At 40.2% G+C, this 12607-nt stretch overlaps 1 protein-coding gene across 3 annotated transcripts in view; it reads right to left on the bottom strand.

Annotated features, from left to right (window-relative positions):
• Positions 1-12607, bottom strand: part of ergic1 (endoplasmic reticulum-golgi intermediate compartment 1) — a 102296-nt gene that overhangs the window by 81577 nt on the left and 8112 nt on the right. Inside the window, exon 1 of one of the 3 annotated variants that reach the window (XM_078550702.1) lies at positions 1458-1510. The exons of the other annotated variants lie outside the window; for them this stretch is intronic. The gene's annotated coding sequence lies outside the window, so the exon portion shown is untranslated. Of the gene's footprint in view, positions 1-1457; positions 1511-12607 lie in introns of those variants that run through there. 3 annotated transcript variants of the gene reach the window in all.

Here is a 12607-nt window from a genome sequence, read left to right as displayed (position 1 = left end):
CTGCCCCCTAAAACGCACATTAATTTGCAGTCTGCACCCAAGGGGTGAAAAGTTCTGGAGCATTTGGTGGCACTTTCATGTTTTTGCATTGCTTGAGTGGGCAGAAAAGCTTCAGGGGTCTGACTCCAACCATGTCAATGGAGCTGCTGAACAGTCTCAGCTGCGGAGCAATGTTCACTTTTGACAAGTCATGAAGCACGCTGTTCTGAAGTCACGCTGACATGGTCGTTAAATGTGACATGGGGGGGATGATTCCAGTGAGCAAGGCTTATAATGAGATGTTAAAGTATTGAAATTAGGTTCCCAACGTGCAGCAGCGGGAAACGCAACCCCCATTGACGGGTGGAGCAGACGATTGCAAACTGGTTTCACAATGGCGTCAAACCAATTTTTGACCTTCTCGCCATATTGTTCTCCCACCTGCCATGATGCCTAACACCAACAGGCCGGATGACTCCACCCAATGTCTTGACTCTGCTGCAGGCTGTTATCAGTCATTTCCTCACGGCACTCCCTGCCCCTCCCTCCCCCAAATGTCTGCCAATTTATGTCAACCAAAAGATTTTCTGTAATCTATAGTATTTTGAAACTGAGCATTTCTTCCTTCTTGTAACAGACATGCAACAAAAAGGCTTTCTGGCAAAAATGGTGGCTGTGGGAGGTGACTAAGGTCTATATCACAGAAAAAACTAAAGTCATGTTCAAGAGCAAAGCCTGGTGCTCAGATACGCTTCTCCAGTATCCACATCTTAATGTGCACCAAACTGTTCATTTAAACACACTGTACAAAAGAATTAAAAGAAAGAACTTATTGTCTGTTTGAATGCATTATAATTTGTGGCACATTTCCAGTATTGTAAGTGCCTTTGTAAGTTAACAATACCAGTTTATATAATGTATATCTCTAACAGGTGATTTGAGCTTAGATTTTAAAGCTCAGAAGAATGTAGTAACCTTGTAATATGGTTAAGATGTGCATCCATCAAGTGGAGCGGAGTTTCTGAGCATCCCATCAGATATGAAGCCTGATCAGACCTCAGTCACAATGCATACAGCACAGCATAGTTAACAATGGAGCAATAACTGGCACTGCAACGAGTGGAAAATAAGTCAGTAATTACATCAATGAACTTACTTTGTGAAGGGTATATGGAAAAGTAAAAGCCTTGAGAGAAATAACAAAAAATTGCACTGTGAATGTTATACCACTGAGGTTCCCAAATACCTTTGTGATCTGCTGCAGGCTGTATTCCTCACTGCACTCCATGCTCACCACCCCACCCCGCCCCCCCTACCCCCCTCCCTATGGAACTACCCAAAGAACAAAGGAAAGATGCAATACATCTGTAAAAAGTTTTAATTTTAAAACATCAGCCGTAAGCATGGGGCTGGGTGGTGTAGTGTATCAGAGTGCAATTACGTGATTTGAATATCAGACTACTGCAACAGTAGTTTACCTTTAATTTTAAAAACTGGTGCTTGTTTCACTTGTGGCATTTTTTAAATTCAGTGTCAATGCAGCCTTTACCAGAAGTGTTTGCATCAAGTCAATTTGACAAGGTAGTTGAATTAATTTACATTCATCTTTTACAAGATCAATAAATTGAAAATCTTCAATGCTGGCTTTGCATTAGAACATAAAAGACAATTGGGGGAAAAAAACATCAGTTACCAGAGAGATATTGGTCAAGTTTCAACATCCATTAGCTGTAATAATTAGAGGCAATGGAAATTCACTAGCATGAACTGTTGGTTCTGCTAGTTTACAAAGATTGCATAGAGCTTTTTGATCCACAAAGGGTCATCTGCAATTGTACTCTTGTTTGAGTGACAGATTCAAGTGGATGCCAATGACCAGTTACGGATTATCATTCGGTTGCAATGCAATCATAACTTTCCACTATATTGAATAAAAAGTCAGGATTTATTTAGGAGACGCTCCTATTAATTTAAACATTGCTCCACAACTGAGGAAAAAGCATAACTTGCTGACTTTTAGATTTCTTTTAATGACATGATGGACATCTGGCCCAGGGAAACAGCTATAGTCTTCTCTGGTATGTGGCCAGCTGCTGAACGTTTCAGCTGTTGTGTGGAAACTAAGTATTACATGAAAAATGCAGCCCAAATGACTACAGTGGCTTTGATGATGATGAAGCTGTAATAACTTCTAGCTACACAAAAAAAATGCACCTGAATTGCACTTCAGAACCAAGAAGAAACCCACCAATTCCACTCCCCTTGCTGTTCAGTTTATCTTTTTATCACTCCATGGATCGTACAACAGCAAATGTAAAAAATGTATTAAAATTGACAGATGAACTAATTAGAAATACTTGCAATAAAGCAGCACTAGGATCACAAAAATAAATTTAACACTTGCCATCATTGAGCACTGCAAGTACAAACATACATCTCCAAATCCATTACTTTCTCCACCTTGGTTTTAATAATCCATTAACCAACAGGAAGAGTACAGAGAGGGAAAGACCAGCACAATGTTCAGCATATCATATTTTAAATGCTCTTGATATGTTTAAACAGCAGAAATGAACTAAGCTATAACCTTGGACTTTGGCAGCTTAGTTATTTTTCTTAGTGAAACTTTCTATTCTTATTCTGGGTTTTGGGGGCTTTCCCTTCCTGCTATTATTCTAATTTTAACCTTTAACTCTCTTCTATTTCTTCTTTCAGTCTAGTTTAATTTATTCTCACTTGCCATAGCTGTTTCAATTTTTCTCCCTTGTACTCTGGTCGATTTATCTATTTCTCCTTTTCTACTGTTTCAATATGCAATCTATTGTGAGCCAATATACATTTTACATTTTTGCTTCTTTCACTGTCCCTCCTGCCACAGATATTTTAAATCTGCATAACATGCACATTATAAGTTTGATAGTTTAGACATTTTAAAATTAATTTATTCTGCAAACGGAGGATATGTAGTACAATCAAACCGAAAGCATGCTGCTTCCAATGGGGCTTAAAAATAGCTCAAGGGTTGAACTCGAGGAGAATATTAGCACCAGCTTCCATATGATTTAGAAAGCAACAGGTGAAAACTATGAAAATGAATCATTTTGCTTCAGAGACCTTGCCCATTGCACAGCACTTCCTTCTTTGCTGCTTAAGCATCTCGGGATGTTTTATTACATTAAAAGGTGCTATCTAAATGCAAGCTGTTCTTGCTTAAACTATGTTTTTAAGTGAGCAAAAGCATGCATGCACAAAATGACATAGCGTGATAGACTGAAGGTTTCTCAAATGTATAATCTCAGGTCATTCTAAAACAACAGGGAACAATTTAACGGGTGCACTCATTATCCAAAATGTAATCCCAATAGAAGTTTTTTTTTGAATTGTCTGATACTCCAAGGATTCTACTGACATTTGTTTTAAATCATTCCCGCAACTGCCTTGACAACATTTACAATCTTAGGCTGGGGGTTGGAAAAAGGATGGAAGACAAGTTGAAAACAAACTGGGTCAAAGTGAGAATGGTTTCAAAATTCACTAAAAGCAAGGTTTGCCACATACTTTTAGATTTGCGATTTTCTTTCACCTCCTCACCACCCACACCGAGCCCAAAGCCAATCACAAGGGATTTATCCTAACTATATAGGGGGAGGCTATGGCGTCGTGGCATTGTCGCTGGGCTAGTAATCCAGAGACCCTGGGGACCCAGGTTTGAATCCCGCCACGGCAGATGGAATTTGAATTCAATAAAAATATAGAATTAAAGTCTAATGATGGCCTTTAGGGAAGGAAATCTGCCATCCTTATCTGGTCTGGCCTACATGTGACTCCAGCCTCCAGATCTTAAATGCCTTCTGAACTAGGGATGGGTATGCTGACATCCCAGGAATGAAAAAGAAAATTACCAATCTTCCCTGGGTGTGAAGTAGATAGAGTTACAACAGCAAAGGAATCCACAGAGTCAAAGCCAGTCGTCTGTAGAGCAATCCAGTTAGCCCCCATTCCCCTGCTCTATCCCTGTAATCCTGCAAGTTGATTTTAGTTCAGTTGTAGGATGAGGAACTGCTCATCTTGTAGATCAGTTGGTGTGGTGGAACCAGTGGCTCCGATCTCCCATTTGACTTGCACCGGCATAAGATGGGGTTGGGGTGAGGGAGTCTTCTGCTTACTTCATGTGTAACCCCAGCTTATTTTCCAAGGTCAACTAATTTCAATAATGGTGGACAGATTCCCATTAGAGTGCTGCCTGAGATTATCCTTTTGCACGTTGGGTGGTAGGCAGCAGGACCTCGCACTGCCATGGAGTTAAGTATTTCAACAGCTCAAAAGGTGCAATCAAAGGAAAAGGAGGCAGAACTACACGGCAGCCAGTTTTACAGACAGTAGGTGGAGGTGCTTTTGAAAATAAGGCAGGAAAGGCTCAGCCTGTTTGGCATCCAGATCAGAGGATCCCAAAGACCAATGGCTACAGTTCAGTAGAGGGAGGTTGCACTGGATATTAGTGCCAGCTCCAGATTCCTTGCAGTTCAGTGATGTCATCAGGATATTCCAAGCTAAAAGAACAAACCCACATTTCCTCACAGGTGGCCAAAATATACTGTCCAATATGTCGGCCCTTTGCATATATTCATGACTTGAAGAGCACAAGACTGTGAGCCTGTCAGCAAAGCTTTTTCCATCCAATCTGCCAGCTACAAATCAACCTCCAAAATAAAAACAGAACCACCTGGAAAAACCCAGCAGGCCCGGCAGCATCGGCGGAGAAGAAATCAGCTAACGTTTCAAGCCTTCATGGCCCTTCGGCAAAATCAACCTCCCTCCATTTTGTTAGCCACAAGCTCCCTTTCCATGGCACATCTGGGATTTTTCAATTTGTTTCTATTATCTGTCATCATTCATTCATGCACCTCTGCCCCCACACTTTTATTTTTTAAAAATTTGTTCATGGGATTTGCGCATGGCTGACAAAGTCAGCATTTATTGCCCATCCCTAATTGTCCTTAAGAAGGTGGTGATGAGTCATCTTCTTTAAATTCTGTGGTCTGTGTGGTGTAAATACACCCACAGTGCTGTTTAGTAGAGAGTTCCAGGATTTTGATCCAGGGGCGATGAAAAGACCAACACTGGCTTTTCAAATTGTCAGCAGAGTTGAGAAGAGTAGGAGACAAGAAGTTAGAAGACAGCTGTAGCTTCACCATTAAAGGAGTCTGTCCCTTGCTTTTTACAGGAACACACCTAACTTTAATGCTTTCTATGCAAATCAGTACGAAATGTCATTTCTGCCTCATCCGTTCAAATCACTGACTCTTGCCAGGGATGTTATGGTATATGCAAAGGTTCAGGCAAAAAGGAACACGAAGCCAAGGCTCAAGTTTTGCCTTACCAGGAAGTTCAAAGTCACCAGGCACTACACACCCCATTCAGCCTAAATGGGGTGTGTAGTGCCTGGTGACTTTGAACTTCCTGGTAAGGCAAAACTTGAGCCTTGGCTTCGTGTTCCTTTTTGCCTGAACCTTTGGAGCGCCTTGGGACATTTTTTCTCCCTTTAAATTCGCTATGTAAACGGAAGCTATTCTTGTTAAGATATGTCTTCCAGCAAGTTTTCATTTACTTCTTCAGTTTGAGGCTCATGAATTCTGTGTGGCTTCCCAGGAAGATACAGGGCTGGATTTCATGGGGGCAAGTGGACTGCTTTTTAAACACGTGTTTAAAAAATGGCTGACCCACACCAAAGGTGGGCAATCTGGGTCAATTGGCTCGTTAACAAGCTCAATTGGTCATTAATTATTGAAAAATGGCAAGTGAGCTGCCAATTTCAGCACCCGCCCACCTTCCATAGTATGGGGACAGCTCAGAGGTGGGCAGGAAAGTGATGGGTTTGCCAACCGTCATATTCTATGCACCCCCCCCTCGCCAAAAACACGGGGACTGTAAAATCCAGTCCATAATTAGGTCTATCCTGCCACCAAAATGACATTAAAGACTGCGATTGGAATGATTGCCATGTCTCAGATGTCTGGATAGATCATTTCACATCATTTCAGAAGGCAGCTCACCACCACCTTCTCAAGGGCAACTAAGGGTGGGCAATAAATGCTGGCCCAGCCAGCGAAACCCACACCCCGTGAATGAATTTTTGAAAAGTACACTCCACAATTTTGCCACTAATTAAAATATCCTCTTGCAGGAGCAAGGGGAAGAAGGAATCATGAGGCAATAACGTGAAGAAAAGATCTCTGCGCAAGGTAGGCTGATTGGCGTTGTACTCTCATCTGGAAAAACCATGATCATGTGGCTGTCGATCTCTCTCTCTCTCTCTCACTAATTTCTAGTTTGTTACCAGTCGGGTATTTATCTAGTACAAAAGCAAGATACTGGGGATGCTGGAAATCTGAAATAAAAACGTAAAAATACTGAAAATAATCAGGCAGCATTTGTGGAGAATTAAGTGGAAACATTAACTCTGTTTCTCCCTCCATAGATGTGGTCTGACCTGAGAATTTCCAGCATTGGAGAGCTGCCAGAAATATATAGTGCGTGTCAGCTCCAGTATTTTTGTCTAAAAGTGTGTGTATTTTGAGCACCTGGGAACCTGAAGACATCATGTTTTTTCTTTTTCTGCCATTAAAAAGTATTCTTTATATTAAAGATAAACAATGGCCACCTGGTGCAGTTTTATTCATATGGCTGGAAATGGATTTTTCACCAAAAATAAGCATTTTTAAGTAAAGTGGCCAGTTCTCCACCAAACGGTAACCAATTTAAAAATCATTGAAAATGTCTTAAAAATATATACTGAGCCATTTAATAGTGTAGTTTGTGTACACAAGTTAGTTTCTTACTAATTATTTTGTTATAAAGAAAACTTCTAAAATTTTCCTACTAGTGCCTGTACACCTAAGAAAAAAATGGTGCAATTTGAAGAGTCCTCCTGAAGCAGCACAATTGGCAAATCTTGCAATGTCATCCTGGAGGTGCAACCAGTTTTAGGACTGGGGCCTGATTCATAAAATTGAATTATTAAACAGTGTAAAAGATTGCGGAAAATAAAAACACAAGGGGCATTGGCTTTAACTCACTGAGGTTTAAAATTTCTCAATCTTTTGCACTGGTTTGTCACATTTCTCCCAGATTGTGCTGCTATTACCAACATACACAAGCTGAAAGTCAACCCTGCCATTTCTATGGAAACAGTAGGTAGTGATACTTTCTTCTGAAGTGAAGGGATAAAAAATGTTCAGTGCTAGAAATTAAAGACATTGCTTTAGTCAATTGCTGACATGTACGTTTAGCCATAAATAAGGCACATGATTCAATACGATCTCTTCTGCAAATATTTGTGATCAGAGGTGCTAAAATTATGAAGTAAATATTCAGCCAACTTCAACTGTATATTACAAGAGAAAATAGTTTACACTTTTGTTCACACTTAAGCAATTACATACACACACACACACACACACACACACTATAGATACATAATTCTCATTCAAAATATTTTCTTCACTTACCCCTAATATAAATTCCTCTCAAACTATTAGCTTTAGAGAAAACGTTATCACTTTTTATTAATGACCAACTACAACACTTTACAAATTAGCTCCAACATCGCTATATTATTAATATTCAGATATAATTATGAGACTGGATACTGACAGTTCTCCCATGCAGAATCAAAGGTGATCACAGGCTAAACGGCTGTAAAAATTGTTGGAGGTGCAGGTTTTCTTCGGGAGCAACTCAAAGTCTGCTCTTTTGTCATAATCCAGATGGAAGGGATATGCCAGTGAAAGTTTAATTTGTCATCCTCCACAAGGACAATTGACAATTTCCATTCTAAATATGAAAACCAATATCATCTGAGGTTGGAGGCTATTCATTCTTGAATGAGGGTTACTGTACAGAAAAGATCACATTGCGCTTAGCCAATATCTGATGAGATTAATAAATCAAGGGGCAACAAAAACCTGAATATTTTTCTCATTTGCAACAAATAGTACACTACTCTAGCCTTGGTGAACAAATGTCAAGCGTTTTTATCTTCTGCACATGTGTATTTGTTTGAGCTTTTTTTTTCCAACGTAGCTCAATACGCTCATCTGATCCATTTACTGTAGGGGATCCTGCTATGACCAGGAGAGATGGCCAACATAATTACCTCCTACAGATTCTAGGATACACAGTGCTTCTTCCTTCACATCAATCCTGAACCAAATGTAAATGCATACAATAGTCACATCTACAGCACCTCTTTGGGAGTGGAGATGGGGGTTGTAGATTTTATGTAAGGAACTAGATGGCCCAAATGTCCTCCCGCCTCATCCGCTCTCATCTTTGTGATGGTGTTCAGATGCTTGAAGTCACTCATGTAGCCGTCAATAGCCTATTTTGCAGCCATGAGGTCACATCCTCTTATCTGCAAGGCAGAATGTCCATGGCTAATTAAATTCCTCCAAAGACACACAATAAAGCCACCACCAAGTCACCAGCTGCAGAGAGTGTGATTTAAGTCCACTACACCATCGCTCTGAAACAAAGCAACAACATTTTCTTTGTTTTTGGATTATTGCTAATGCTAATGCCACCATTTGTTCATTTATGTGCATGGCCAGTATAATGCATGTATGTTTTCCATAAACATGTTTAAAAAAAGCAGAAAAATAAAAAATAAACAATTTGGTCCAATGACTTTCCTGAATCTTCCATGATCTGTATACACTGTCATGAAGCTAAACTAAATAAAAACAGAAAATGCTAGAAAAACTCAGCAGATCTGACTGCATCTGTGGAGAGAGAAACAGAGTTAACGTTTCGAGTCTGTATGACCCTTCTTCAGACCGGCTGAGTTTTTCCAGCATTTTTTGTTTTTGTTTCAGATTTTCGGCATCCACAGTATTTTGCTTTTAGCTAAACTAAAATGGTCTGATGGTTTTGCTCCACAGAAGACTGGCATGCACATAAAATGTATTCTTACCTCCCAATTTAAAAAATGGATTTACAAATGTATGGCTGACCAAAAACATTGAGCTGCAACTTTTACTAACCCTAGGGTTTGCTAAAGTAGACTGAATATTGTTTTTTGCATATTTCTTGATCACTGCCATCCAGCAGCTTTTCTATTAGGAGATTGTCTCATTTCATTTACTTAACCATTTTGCACAAACTGAGGCTTAATTATGTTTTAAGAGCTAAGTGCCAAAATCATGCTGGTCACTCTCCATAAAGCTTCAACATATCAAATTCTTTCATAGGGATATTGTTTCACTATTTGAACAATTAGCAATATTAACAGGAACTAATTTACAAAAAAGTGTACATATGATGCAATAGGATTTATACTGCACCAGTGTGACCAAACGTCACAAGTGACCATAAGGCGTAGGAGCAGAAGTAGGCCATTCGGCCCTCCGAGTCTGCTCTGCCATTCAATGAGATCATGGCTGATCTGATAATCCTCAACTCCACTTTCCTGCCTTTTCCCCATAACCCTTAATTCCCTTACTGATTAAAAATTTGTCTATCTCAGCCTTGAATATACTTAATGACCTAGCCTCTATAGCCCTCCACAGTAAAAAATTTCACAGATTGACAACCCTCAGAGAAGAAATTTCTCCTCATCTCTGTCTTAAATGGGAGACCCCTTAATCGGAGATTATGCCCTCTGGTCCTAGGTTCTCCCACAAAGGGAAACAACCTCTCAGCATCTACCCTGTCAAGCCCCCTAAGAATCTTACATGTTTCAATAAAGTCACCTCTCATTCTGCTAAACTCCGATGATTACTCCAACCTACTAAACCTCTCCTCATAAGAAAATCCCTCCATACCCAGAGTCAACCTAGTGAACCTTCTCTGGATTGCCTCCAATGTCAGTATATCTTTCCTTAGATAAGGGGACCACAATTGAACACAGTATTCGAGGTGTGGTCCAACTAATGCCTTGTATAGTTTTAGCAAGACTTCCCTATTTTTATACTCCATTCCTTTGAAATAAAGACCAACATTCCATTTGTCTTCCCTATTACCTGCTGAACTTGTATGTTAGCTTTTTGGGATTCATGCACAAGGACTCCCAAATCCCTCTGTGCTGCAGCCTTCTGCAGTCTTTCTCCATTTAAATAAAATTCAGTTCCTCTATTCTTCCTGCCAATAACCCACTTGTGTACCCAGTTTGAGTTTCCACATTAAAAGCATTATATAAAATGCAAGTTGTTGTTAATGCAATGCATAATAAAGTGCAGTTTGGGAAGCAGTTACAATGGCATCATTATTAAACAACTTCTCCCCATACCACTTGCTTCAGTTGTGTCATCTTCATGAAGTACAAAAATAAGGTTATTTTCCCGCATTAATTCCATCTGCCAAGTTTTATATCTGTAGTCTTGTATCTTCCTCTGGTTTTGCATATCAATCCACTTTTCTGTTGTAATTTGCATTGATCTCTGCCTCAGCTACTCCCCGTGTACACATTCTCACAGAATGAGGGAGACTGGAAAGTTGCTGTAGTTTAAAAGGTGACTTTTACGTTTCAATTTTATGATAGAAATATTGATCATGTCTTATTTATAATACATTTTGCTTATTACTCCAGTGTAAAAGTACATTTTAACACAAGACCTGAACAGTTGTACTTGACCCCAAATTTCTCACAACATTGAACTGGGACAACCACAAGGGCCAAATGCTTTCATAATTCAACTTTCCTCATCACCATTGCCTTTTATTAGTCACTTCTGTTTCCCAGACAACAACGATAACATTCACATAACAGAATCGGAAGGAGACAAGTGATTTCAACCAGAACTTAACAAAATGAAATTCAAACCTAAAAGTCACCTCATAAAATGAAAGCAACTTTCCAGTTTCCCTCATTCTGTGAGAATGTACACACGGGGAGTGGCTGAGGCAGGGATCATTGCAAATTTCAATAGGAAAGTGGATTGATATACAAAACCAGAAGATACAGGACTACAGATATAAAGGAGAAAGTAGGACTGCAGTTTTGGATTGTTCTAGCATCCACCCAGCATGCATATGATGGGCCCCCCTATGTGCTGTAATGGTTCGTGAGAGGGAGAGTACAAAATGAAAGAAAACAGTGATGAATGCAGAGAAAAGATGAGAGGAGAAATTGAAAGATAAAGTAGAGAGAGACAAAGGAGACAGCACAGAAAAAGGGGAAGGAGGGGGGAACCAAGTGAGCAAGAAAACGGAGAGGGAAGTGAGAGCAGTAAGGGGGACAGTAAAAAGAGAGTTGAAAAAAAAAGGGGGAAATTGAGAAGAGAGAGATAGATAACGGATAGAAAGAGAAGAGCCTTCACTTTAGGATCTCAGATATGAAGAGCAACATTTCGATCACTGCACCAGTAAAGCTGACACTTGTGAAAACAGTGAAGATGGGATTTTTATTAAGAGCCAGAAGTCGTACTCTTCAGTAAAACAGTCATTGACCACCTTATTAGGAATCATTGTGCATGAATTATATTATGACAGGTTGCTACATTGTGCTTATTCTACATACTGCAATGGTGAGCCTATATAATGTGCAGGTTTTCCTTACATTTGCTTATTATTGTTCTTGCTAATGATACTTCCTGCAATCTGTTTCTAATAATCAGAGAAAATCTTGACTCATAATAGCAATGTATTTGTAATGAGCATTGCAAAATCAGCAGTTTTTTTTTTACAAGTGGTTCCTTATAATCACTGCCTCTGGCAAATGGAACAAAGAACCCAATTTTAACAGCATGCAGCAAAAGTTCAAAAACTGCATGTAATAAAGCTGCACCTTGCTGCGCACAAGAAAGGGTTCAATGCAAAATTCCCCTTGATCCGACTTCCACCCTGTCCATTAACTAGTTGCTAATGTTGGCTCTATGCAGCAGAGCGGTTGCTTAGTAGCTAAATAGTTTTTTTTAAAATGTATTCTTCTGGTAAGCAGCTGTGTTCAGAGCTTCAGAGTTCAATTTAAATTCTTCATAGATTACAAAATGTTTGTAGGTGCCTTCGTCCCTCAGAAAGAAAGATGACTTGCTGACACTGCTTCCATGGGTTCTGAGATGACAGATAAGTCCAATACGCAATCTGCAGACTGTGCCACATACAGGGCAGGTGGTGCTTGAAGCTTTGGGTGGGCGATTTGTTTGAAGGTTTGCGCGCTCTCTCCAACGCCTCGACTTTGCCTCTGCATGCTCCTGATGAAGTCTCTCGAGGTGTTCGATGCCTTCCTGTGTGAAGCTTCTCCATTTTGATTGGTCTCAGGCCAGGAACTCCCATGAATCAGCGGGGATGTTTGACCTCTTCAGGAATGTGTTTTCGCTGTCCTCCTGGGAGTGTCCTGCAAGTTCCAAGTAGAACAGGAGTCTGGTGTCAGACATACGACCGACATGGCCCGCCCAGTGGAGCTGATTTTGCGTGATTAGCACCTCGATGTTGGGCATGTTGGCTTGGGAGAGGATGCTGCTGTTGGACCTTCTTTCCTGCCATCTGATTTGGAGGAACTTGTGAAGGCACCGCTGGTGGTACTTCTCCAGTGCTTTGGAAGTGTCTGCTGTGAAGTGACCTTAGTCTCATGTTTGAGATCCTGGTCCTCACAAGGGCTAGTAAGTGTAGCTTAGTCACAAGTAACCTTAGT

This window comes from Cetorhinus maximus, chromosome 10, assembly GCF_964194155.1.
Source record: "Cetorhinus maximus chromosome 10, sCetMax3.hap1.1, whole genome shotgun sequence".
Classification (NCBI taxonomy): domain Eukaryota; kingdom Metazoa; phylum Chordata; class Chondrichthyes; order Lamniformes; family Cetorhinidae; genus Cetorhinus; species Cetorhinus maximus.
This window is presented reverse-complemented; position numbering and strand designations above follow the sequence as displayed.